Source organism: Mauremys mutica, chromosome 1, assembly GCF_020497125.1.
Source record: "Mauremys mutica isolate MM-2020 ecotype Southern chromosome 1, ASM2049712v1, whole genome shotgun sequence".
Classification (NCBI taxonomy): Eukaryota; Metazoa; Chordata; order Testudines; family Geoemydidae; genus Mauremys; species Mauremys mutica.
In genome coordinates, this window is record NC_059072.1 from 96892457 (window position 1) to 96904259 (window position 11803).

General features: G+C 46.2%; 1 long non-coding RNA gene across 1 annotated transcript in view; it reads right to left on the minus strand.

The window, feature by feature from the left end:
* The window catches only part of LOC123356149, a 31217-nt gene extending 22001 nt beyond the window's left edge, over positions 1-9216 (minus strand). Inside the window, exon 1 of the long non-coding RNA XR_006575292.1 lies at positions 8985-9216. This is a non-coding gene — a long non-coding RNA (uncharacterized LOC123356149). The remainder of the gene's footprint in view (positions 1-8984) is intronic.
* Positions 9217-11803: the final 2587 nt, after the last annotated feature.

Genomic DNA, 11803 nt, shown 5'->3' on the forward strand with positions numbered 1-11803 from the left:
CAAGTCCTCTGCCCATGGAACAGACACAGCATGGGCAGCAACAGTGCAAGCCACTTCTGTGCTGATATGGAAGAACACTAGGACAATAAGGACCCCTCCCCCCAGTTCACTACTGGTGGAGCTCCTTCAGCACTAGCTGTGGTAGAGACAGGGCTCACGAGCTCTTTCTTCCTTGGAGTAGAATTAGATGACTCAAAAAGATGTGCCTATGTAGTGCCGACAGACTCCGGTCGTTGGCAGGTGGGATTGAACCTGGGGCCTCTGGAGCTTAGTGCATGAGCCTCTACAGCATGAGCTAAAAGCCAGCTGGCTGTTAGCTAAGGCTGTAGAGCGAACTCATTAATCTCTCTCTCCAAGTGGTCTTGGTGCCACTAGATGGGACAGACCACCACACCCTGGCTTGAAGTGGTTTCTATTATATACAGGGTTTACAGTTTGGTTCAATGGCTCTCAGCACCCCCACTGTAAAAACTGTTCCAGCGCCCATCTACACTCCGCCATTTCTACCACTAGTAGCTACTAGTTGGCAGACATAATGGCTTAACTAGAGAAGGGTCGTCATGAAGAAACGCAAAACACCCTAAGGGCTTGGGCGACATGTCCTGGTGTTTACACTGTTTGTTGACCCAAAGAGCAATGAATTGTGATCAGACTTAAATCTAGGCCTTCTGTATGGCATGAATGCTAAGGCCACAGGGCTGACTCCAAATCGCTATTTTAATCCACGGATGCCTCTGTCCTTCCAATTCCATCTCACCCCAAAGACAATGAACACCACAGCCCTGGAGAACCCAGTGTCATGTTGGTATCAAGTTCCTCTTCTGCATTACTTAATATCCAAACTGAACTTTGTCTTGATGCTTTATCATATAAGCCATATTACTGACTGGATAAGATAATTATTAATGAAGCATAGGGCAAAGTTGTGTTTAAAAAAAGAAATGGTTAGAAGACGTGAGATGTACCTATATACTTACTGTACCTTTTGGTAACAAGCAAGGATTCTGGTTCTTCTAGGAGCCAGGGCCACCCGGGGGGTGGGGGTGGGGAGACAAGTGGGGCAATTTGCCCCAGGCCCTGGGCCCTCCAGGGGCCCTGTGAGCCACTCCGGGTTTTCGGCGGCACTTTGGCAGCGGGCCCTTCCCTCGCTCCGCGTCTTCGGTGGCAGGTCCTTCAGTGCAGCGGAAGACTTGGAGCTAGCAAAGGACTCACCACTGAAGTGCTGCTGAAGCCTCGGAGCGCCACCCAGTGAGTACAAGCACTGCAAGCGGTGGGGGAAAAAAAAAAAAAAGCCGCGATCGGTGGCACTTAGGCTGCTCTACTGCTGCGGCTTCATTCTTTGGCAGCAATTCAGCAGCGGGTCCTTCCCTCTGACAGGGACTCGCCACTGAATTGCCACTGAAGACCCGGCCCTGCCCCAGGCCCCCTGAATCCTCTGGGCGGCCCTGCTAGGAGCATGGCTCATTGGGATGGAGGAAGGGAGAGGGTTATGATAAAAATTGAGTGAATTTTTTCAGCAAACAATACATTTGCCAAAAAATACATTTTTGCAGGGACATTGACATTTGAGAATAATTTCAGTCACATCTGGCAAATCGTTGCAGGGGAAAAAACAAACCAAAACTGAAAACAAAATTTCAAAAATGTCAAAACAGTTAATTTAGAAAATGGTTTGAATTAACATTCAAAATGTGTTATTTGATCATAATGAACCCACCCCCACAGTTTTCTTGAGAAAAAATAGTGGAAAAATTCAGTTAAAGTTTGAAATGAACTGAATCCCTCCCCAATTTGTTGATTTGGCCACCAAACCAGCAACTATTCACACAGCTAGGATAGATACCATGTGCATGCTTCGTCATTCATTAGGGCCTCAGCACTTTTTAAACTTGAATCCCCTTTATGATCTAGATTATTTACAGAAAATCAGAACTGTGTTTCTGAAGGGACCACAGCTACATTTTACCAAACCTCTATAGAGCAATCTATCCTTTTTCTGGGAATACATGAATTGCTTTACCAAGAGAGATCAGTGGTCCATCCAGCCTCGTATTTTCTCTCTAACAATAGCTCATATTTGACCTATACCAACACCACATTTCACACCTCATTCTTGAAAGAGACTGACATTTCATTACTGTGATATGTTCAGCATCTCTGAATCCCTACTGAGCTCCAACAGACATCACAAAAGTTAATTTATTAACAAAATCCAATTAATCTTTCTGCTCATATATGCATGTGATTGTTCCCCACATACTGCTCTGCCTCACAGTGTGGCTAGGGACAGAATGCAGCTTTCAGCAATCACTGATTGATTGGCTAGGACTTTTTGATGATACCACAGTCATACATCAACTCACAACAGTGCATCATTGGGATCTCATCACTTTTAAAGTATAAAGTAACCCTATGCTCATTGTGTTTAAGGGTGTGGGGGGACGATTTTCTTTTTAAAAATACATGCCATGCCCAACCTCTCTATTTTTTTTTTAAAATAATCTATGAAGGTTTTAGCTGCAAAGGCAGGTAAATATGTAACTGATTTTCATCCTCTCTGCCTATTTCTCCCTTTCCCCACAGTTGCATTCCCTCCTTAAGCGCTGTGTTATTTCTTACTTTGGCCTGATCTCCTGAGAGGAAATGCTTTTCTCTGTTGAGCCATACCTGAGGGACAGGGCTAGAGATGCCTGTAGGAGGAGCTGGGTCATATTGGGGGCACAGATAAGGAAAAGAGAATGAGTTCTTGGCAAGAGTCTTAAACTGCCCCTACCTCTCAGCTGCCAAAAGCCTTTTCTAAAAGATTACACACAAAAAACAACGTTAAAACTACACTGTTAAAAGTGGCAAAGTCGAGCACTCAAACCCTAGGAAATCCAGACTTAAGAGTGCCTGTGCACCTTCCATTTGCCCCTTTCTACAGATGCAGTCTTTAATGACAATGATCACATACTATTTTCCTTCCCATTGGACACCTGCCAAATCCTTGATACAAATGCCATCTTCCGGCCAACTTTCAAAGTCCCGGCTCCAAAGCATGGGGACGCTAGAACATTTTAAACCAAAAGGTTTCAAGACTTTTTCAACACAAGAGGGGGAACCCCTCCCCCCTTAGCTTTGTTCTTGGAAACAGATGAACCACTTTGGCTGAAATTTTCCAAAAAAGATTCAGCCTCAGGGAGAAACCTGGCATGGAAAATTTCAGCCCAAACCAAGTTTCATAAATTTATAAAGCAACTGAAAACAGTCTTGTAATGGGAAGTGTCAGACAACCTTAATAAAAGGTTGGAACTACCAGCCCCACCTATAATACACGTGTCTATGCAGATTGGTTGACAAATTTGTAGGTTCAGTACAGTTGTTACTGTGATGAAGTGAGAATTCTCTGTAATATTTCAATGAAGCCTAGGTATGCCTCAGTTTCTCTTCCTACGTTGCATTGCTACCCAGTGGGTGCAAACACTGCTCCTGGAACAGGTCTGTGGAGAATATGGACCATCTTGCTGTCTGTGGGGAATGAATATCGTCATTAAAGAACTGGCACAAACCAACCCAAATCAACAGACAATCCAGGAAGACAAAGATGTCCCAATGAGTTAACAATCAACACAACAGCAGGAAACCCCAGCAGATGGGACTTGGGAACTAAGTTGGAGAACAAGGCATCGGGTGATTGGAAGGAGGAGGATTTTTGGAGGGGCTCAGGAGCCTGGAGAAAATGGGGAGAGCCACAGATGGAGTCCATCATAGCTTGGCTGGCTCACCAGGACTTGGTTTGACCAGGATGGACTCTGGCTTAACTTCTGTCTTGCTTTGCTAACCTAAGGAGTTTCTGATTCTGTATGTCAGGTGACTAAAAAAGGCTGCCTGTGTCGCTGTAAACACTCAGAGCATTTTGCTCTAAAAGGCTACTGCACAAGCTTCCCGCCGGACTCTGGCTTTTGGCTAGATTTGCTGCAGGGAACCCTGAAGAGAGACAGGGTTGGCTGGCACTGAAGGCCCAGTCATAGAGTCCTGGAAGCCACAGACCTGCCTGGTAGAATTGAGAGTCCTAAAGGGGTCACTCCCAAGAGACTGGTTACAAGCTGGGGGCATAGACTCTGTGGCTCCATGACCATTAAGCACTGCAGACAGCTCTACTCAGGAAGCTGAGTGTATACATGATTTTCTGGTTTGGCAGCTGAACTAAAAACAGAAACAAAAGTCATTTTGGGTCAACCCAAAACATCAATTTTGGGTCCCTCCCCCTCACCAAAACGAGGAATGATAAAAATTCATTTTGGGTTGAACTAGCTGTTTCATTCTAAATGAAACATTTTTGGGTGGTTTTTGTCCCTTTTAAAAAAGCTCAACCTAAGTGAATTTAGAAACAATAGACCATTTTGAAATGAAAAGTTGAAACATTTTGTTTTGAAAAACAAACACTTGTGGCTTTTTCAGAATTTCTTCCCCCTCCTCATTTTTTTTGGTCCAAGACTATGTTGCACTTGACTTGAAGTCATAAGATTTCAGTCAACTGCATTTTTTGGCAAATAAACTATTTGCTGAAAATACTTTGCCTAGATCCATTCCTGAGTGCAGCTCAGTCATGAGAATGATTAAAAGATTAGAAAACACACTTTATAGCGATAGACTCAAGGAGCTCAAATCTATTTCGCTTAACAAAGAGAAGGTTAAGGGGTGACTTGATCACAGTCTAAGTACCTACGTTGGGAACAGATATTCAATGATGGGCTCTTCCATGGGCGGCTCTAGACATTTCGCCGCCTCAAGCACGGCGGCATGCCGCAGAGGGCACTCTCCCGGTTGCCGGTCCCGCGGCTTCGGTGGACCTCCCGCAGGCGTGCTTGCGGAGGGTCCGCTGGTCCCGCAGCTTCGGTGGACCTCCTGCAGGTGTGCTTACAGAGGGTCCGCTGGTCCCGCAGCTCCACCGAAACCATGGGACCAGTGGACCCTCCGCAGGCACGCCTGTAGGAGGCTGCCTGCCTGCTGCCCTCCCGGCGACCGGCAGAGTGCCCCTCTGGGCATGCCGCCCCAAGCACGTGCTTGGCGTGCTGGGGCCTGGAGCTGCCCCTGGGCTCTTCACTCTAACAGAGAAAGAGAAACACAATCCAATAGTTGGAAGTTGAAGCTAGACAAATTCAGACTGGGAATAAGGCATAAGTTTTTGACAGAGAGAGTAATTGACCATTGGAAAAGTGTACCTATGTTTGTGGTCGATTCTCCATCACTGGAAATTTTTAAATCAAGATTGGATGCTTTTCTAAGAGATCTGCTCAAGGAATTAATTCAGGAAAGTCCTACAGCCTGTGTTATACAGGAGATCAAACTAGATGATCATAATGGTCCCTTCTGGTCTTGGAATCTATGAAACCCTTCACCCTACTCTTCCCAAAAGCCTCCTTCTTCCATTGCACAGCACTCCCTTGTGGTCACTGCAAACCCAGATTTCAGCCACCTGGAAATTAGCTGGCTTTGTAACAGTGAAGCTGTTCTGACCCTTTTTCCTACAGGTCTTCTTCACACCTGCTTGCAATGGGAAAATAAAAATCGGAGATTTTTCTTTTAGCTATCACCCCCTTTTTCTCCTTCTCTGCTATTTGGAAGACAAAAAGAGACACAAAAAGAAGGATGGTCCAAATGGGCAATCCAGAAGCAAATCTCAGGCTTCTAGATTTCCTACTGAGAGCAGATATGACGGGACCCCATGATGTGGGGCCTCCTTTGGCTGGAGGTTTTGCTTTCTTGTCTGAACTAGCCTAAGGGCTTGTCTACACTTACAGCGGCACAGTTGTAGAGCTTAGAGAAGATGCTACCTACGCCAACAGGAGTGCTTCTCCATCTCCCTGAAAGGCAGCAGCTATTCATTGGGAGAAGTCCTCCTGGCGATATAGTGCTGCCTACACTGGGTGTTAGGTCAGTATAACTACAGCCTGGTCTACACTAGAGTTAGACAGGTGCTTAAGTTGTAATGAAAGAGGTGCCAGGGCTCAAGCAATTAGGTGCTGTGGCTCAAGCAAATGTTTTTACTTTCATAACTGACACAGCAAGCCCACAGGTGCTGGGGCTATGAACTGCCAAGCCTGGAGTTATCGGGGCTCAGCCCTTGCACAAATTAAGCACTGGAGCTAGGTCAATGTAAGCTGCCTTATGTTGACCTAACTCTCTAGGAGTCTACACTGATTTGTAGCTCCCACCAATGTACCTTGCCCATTACACAGACTTAACTCCAACTTTGTGAGAAGCCTAGTGCTTAAGTTGATGCAGTTAGGTTGACACAGCGTCAGTGTAGATGCTGCATTGCTTAGCCTGTTGCTAAGAAACCATCCCACAATGCCCCACGCTGGCAGTTAAATCGGTGCAAGCGCTCCTGATGAAGATGCACACTGCTGACACCAGGCGCATAGTGTGGATGTGTAAAACTGATTCAATTACTGTGGTGGCTACATGTCGATGTAGCTTCGATCAGCTTAATTTGGTAGTGTAGACTTGCCCTTCATCTCTCCACACCTCTGACTGAAGTAGTTATACTGACATAAGTTAGTAGCATAGACCAGGGTTACGACTAAGGCAGCGGAAAGTTTTTCTGATTGTGACCGGATCCCCCTACATGCTTTGTCAGCATTATCCAGTATCAGACAGTCTTTGGATGAGGAAATACATAACTAAAATCCCTCTCAATTTAGCATAAATTGTGAAGGGCATGAGCAGTGTTAACCTAGGGATGACAGTTTCCAGGGCAAAGGCCAAAGGCCCAATCCTCTGCTCTAAATAGATGAAGCTGCACTGAAACCAACAGAGCTACTCAGACCAGCAGAAACCTTGGCCTCACATCTTCATCCTAATGGTCAAATTCTTATTACTTTGAATCAGGAATCTGATTATCTCCAGGACCATTCACTTCCGGTTTCTCACTTGCTGTTGGCCTGTCAGCCCTGTTTTTCTCTCTCTCTCTCTCTCTCACACTGATGCCTATATTCTGGGCCTGTTTTTTCTTCCAGGTTGTGATTGAATTCCTGAATGAACCCAGAAGCCCAGAGGACCCCTCCCAAGAAGAAAAGGAGTGAAGGCTGCCATGCTGAATGTGCTCCTGGCAATAAGATGTTAGCTTTCAGCAAAGTTCGCATTCCCCTGGGATCCCTGAATAGCCCAATTCCTCCCGGCTGCCTCTCAGCTCATTCAGTCCTAGGGTCAGCCCTGATGGAACAGCAGTCATGGCAATAAAGTTCCTGCTGTTTCATGAATAACACCCAGGAAGTAAGGTATGCCATTGAGCACAGTAACTAGGAGTATACAAAGCAAATGTTTGTATAACAAATTTAGTGCAGAATCAAACTGATTAGCATTAAACAGCTTTTATACACCTCTTAGCATCTTTTATACATACGCCTGCTCCCCAAAGCTCCCCACAAAAACGAGCGAGCTGCTGGATGTGCAGAGACTGTGCAGGCAGAGAGGTCTGCCCTTAAGCTCGGCAATAGCTCCCATCTCACCTTGCACGTTAGAACCTGGATACCGAGATTGGAAACACTGTCTATGACATTGGGGCTCTCTCTTACTATCTGTGTACAGTACCCAGGGATCTTTAGCATCCACAGACACTCTGGAACGGCAAATGTGGGTAAAGGAGAGTTCCATGTGCTCAGGCGGACACTTGATGCCCATGTTTGTGAGGGTCTTTGCAGTTAGTAACATGAATTACTATGCCAGGTCAGACCAGTAATACAGTTATTTATCTTAGGTACATATCAGGCCCCATCTCTGTAGTATCCGAGCGCCTCACAGTCTTTAATGCATTTCCCTTCACAACATCCCGGTGAGGCAGGGCAGTGCTATTCTCCCCATTTTAGAGAGATTGAGGGTATGGCTACACTTAAACCACAAGAGTAGCACAGCTGCACCACTCTAATGCTTCAGTGTAGACACCAGCCCCATCAATGGAAGGGGTTCTCCATTTGGCGTAGGCAAACCACCTCCTCCAGGGCTGGCAGCTAGAAGAGTTCTCCTATCAGCCAAGCACTGTCTACACCAGAGGTTAGTTACATCAGGGTGTGCATTTGTCATACCCCTGAGAGACACAGCTATGCCAATGTAAGTTCCCAGTATAGACCAGCCCTAAACCAATCAAAGGGTTAGAAAGGATTGCAAGGGTAATCTAGTCTAGCTCCCTGCCAAGACACAGGATTTGTTTGATCGAAATGACTTGCCCAAGGCCACACAGGAAGTAACCTGAGGCTTAAAAGACCTGGGTTTAACAGTTCTAACCACTGGGTCATCCTTCTTCTCCAGTCCAGTGTCCTATCTCTAGCAGTGACCAGTAAAGTTCAGAGGAAGGTGCAAGAATCCCCTAAATGGGAAATAATGGAATAATCGACCCACAGGGCAAATTCCTTCTTACCCCCATCAATTAGTTGTTTATGCCCTGAATCATGAGGGTTTATAGCCCTTATCTTTTGTATCCTATCTAATGTGACTAGGGATATTCTTACATTCAACCAGTGAATAGCCTTTTTTGAAGACATTTTAATTAGCTTTTAGAATTTTTTGAGGAGATGTATAACTTTAAAGATGCATCCACGATTTTTTGGAAAAGGAAGCCTAACAAAATATGAATGGTCGCACCCAGTGGTGTTTCTTGGGTAATTTAAAATAATTGCCATTTACCACATTAGGGGAGTTGAAACAATCTTTCAGTTTTCCACAGATCTATAGAAATTAAAAAGGGAAAAGTGCTACAGTGTTCAAACACATCTTGTCATTAGTCTCAGCACTATCCCCAGAGGTTGGTTCCTTTACAACACATTCTCCTCTCCAGTACTTTGTCCACTCTAGATTGAAATAACTTCTGAGGTAATGATTTCGTCCATCCTAAGACTATGAAACTACCCTCTTAATCAGCAGAAATGGCAGGGAACAGCTGATGAGGAATGATATTATGGGATCCTTAGCAAATGGACATTGCAATATAGATTAAGATTACTCACAGCAATGAAGATTTATTTTCCCTGAAGCAGGATATGTTAAGGTGGTGGTGTGTCTCTCTCTCTCTTCCTCTTGAGGTAGAAGCTTAGGGTAGGGCCTTTCAGGTTTAAACTTTGCCTTTCATTAGGGAGCACCAGGTTTCCTCACTCAAATCCACCCCCCTCTTTCAGTCCTTCCAACACCCATTCACGGTTTATGGCCTCCTTCAAATAACATCTTAGGACTCTGGGGTTGATAAGAGCCATCACATAATTGCTTGGGAGCTGTAAATGATTTAAATTGGTTAGGATTCTAATTACTGCTAAATGACTTGATTGTCTCCCAGAGATAGTGGGGTTGTTCCCTCCCAGCCCTTGTAGGTTCATGCTGTTAGCAGCAGGGGTTATACAGCGGTCAGGGCACAGGTGGTTGATAAAGTATGTGCCAAGACAGTTGGCTGGCCAGCCAGCCAGCCTGGTCTGTGATATGCCTATTGCCTGGGGAAGTGCCCAGGAATGGAATCAGGGTGGGGCCATTTGGGTTTGGAGCGGGAGTAGTTGCCCAGCGAGAATGGGGAGCATTGGAGCAGAGGTACAGCTCACCCCCTACACACCCCAGATTATGCACAAAACACATTTGCATTTTAAAACCTTTATTGCTTGATAACAGCACTGCCAATGAGCCTTAACCACAGCATAATGTTAACTGTGCACTAAAGGTCACTGCTAAATTGCTCCCTCTAGTTAGAAATCATTCTGGATGATTCACTGCCTTTCCTGCAAGCCTCTTTCTCTTCTTCCCACCTTTCCCTACAAATGGAGAATGGGAGGTGTTGTTTCTTTCCCACTGATTAGGCTTGCAAGATGCACCCCACTCACAGTGGATGTTCTTAGAAAGGGCCAGGCTGGCACTTTGCAATCTGACCTGAGTAATGAGCAGAGCAGAGTTATGCTGTCCAATGAGCAGAGGAGGGGCTGGCTTGTGACTGAGTTCCAGTGTGATTTCTACTTCCCCTTTGCTCCCTGGGGGAAGTAAGTTGTGCCAGCCCTATGCCTGGAATAGCTTCTCCTTCCCCACAGCTCAAGCTGACCAGTGTTGCCTCATTGTTCAGTGTACTCCTCTGTCTGTCTCTAGCCACCTGTGGTCTCTGGTCTTATACTGAGACTGGAAGCTCTTTAGTACAGGGGCCATTGTTTTGTTCTGTGTTTGTACAGCACATGGCACAGTGGGGCCTTGTCCTCAGGACGGAGACTCCTAGATGCTCTAGTAATAAAAATAAATAATGGTGGGCTAGGAGGGAGGAGCCAAGCCTACCTGTGCAGGAGGGGGAGTTGTGCAACTACTGTCTCCTGGATTGTCAGCCACACTGGGGGTAGCAAGCACAGGGAGAAAAGGGGCAGCCTACAGCTCCTTACTCCCTTGCAAAGGCTTATAAGCCAGTTTGTGCTTGAGGCTTTGTAAACTAACTCAGGGCCGTACTGGGCAAACCCTCTGGGTGAGGGACTCTCACTGAAGTCCATGGGTGTTCTTTGCACAGACAGCTTGCAGGATTGTGCCTTTATCTTCAGGGCAGGGTTATTTCTGTCTGGAAAGCTCCATGCATGTGGTGCTGTGTCAATAAATAATAAGAGGAATTAATGATAGGAGGCAAAGCAGGCAAGAGAGAACAAGCAGCAGGCTTTGAACTATTCCCATCAAATGCTGGAAGGCTGGGGTGTAGATATTGGTTGCTAGCCTCTTTCTCATCATTTACTACAGTGTATACAAAGTAGTTGGGCACAGTGCCATTAAGGGCTTGCCTACCCCAGCAAACAGGGCCGGCTTTAGGCCTATTCCACCAATTCCCCCGAATCGGGCCCCGCGCCCAGTGAGAATCCCTTCCCTGGCTAGAGGCACCTTTTTAATTTTTACTCACCTGGCGGCGCTTTGGGTCTTCAGCGGCGGATCCTTCACTTTCTCCGGGTCTTCAACGGCACTTCGGGAGCGGGTCCTTCAGTGCCGTTGAAGACTTGGAGCGAGTGAAGGACCCACCACCGAAGTGCCGCCAAAGACTCAAAGCACTGCCCGGTGAATACAAGCCCCACATGTTTTTTTACATGTGTTTTTTTTTTTAAAGTCATCCCTGTCAGGGCCCCGTCGAAACTGTTTGAATTGGGCCCCGCACTTCCTAAAACCAGCCCTGCCAGCAAAATTACACATTAGTGACAACTGGCATTAGCAGTGGATGCAGCTGGCCCGATACTGAATGTGGTTTAGCTGCAAGCGTATCATTGAGTTGAGCTCAGTTTCAGACAACTGTAGTTAAAACCTGCTAGGAGACCAAGCTCATAGGACTCTGACAAGGAAGTCTACACCCTTCCAACCCTCCCCCCACCCCAAATGTGGTGAGCTATTTGTTAGGCCAATTCTGCCCCACCCCCAGCTGCACAGAAGTGAAATCTCAAGGTGACAAAATGCCTGGCTTCCAAGTTCCCCTCCTGTTTGTGTATCACTGCAGTGATAAAACCCAGCAATGCCTGCCATATGCATAGACCTCAACAGATCAGTTTAATGAACTCTGAACCTCCAGAACTTCACAGAGCCTCCAAAATTAGCGAAATCAAAGGAGGTGATGCAGAGGAGGGGGGCTGGCAGGCAGTGGGGCGGGTTCATTCCATCACCTCACAAATGGATGATGAATTACATCATTTCTTGGAATCCAATGGGCCACGTGCTGGTTTTGCATGCACTGGTAACTCTACTATAAGGGACAGGGTACTGTGGTGTATGTGTGTTCCCTGGCACATATGCACACACAGCCCCAAAAGGATGGCACCACTCATATGTGAAGAATCCCCCTCCC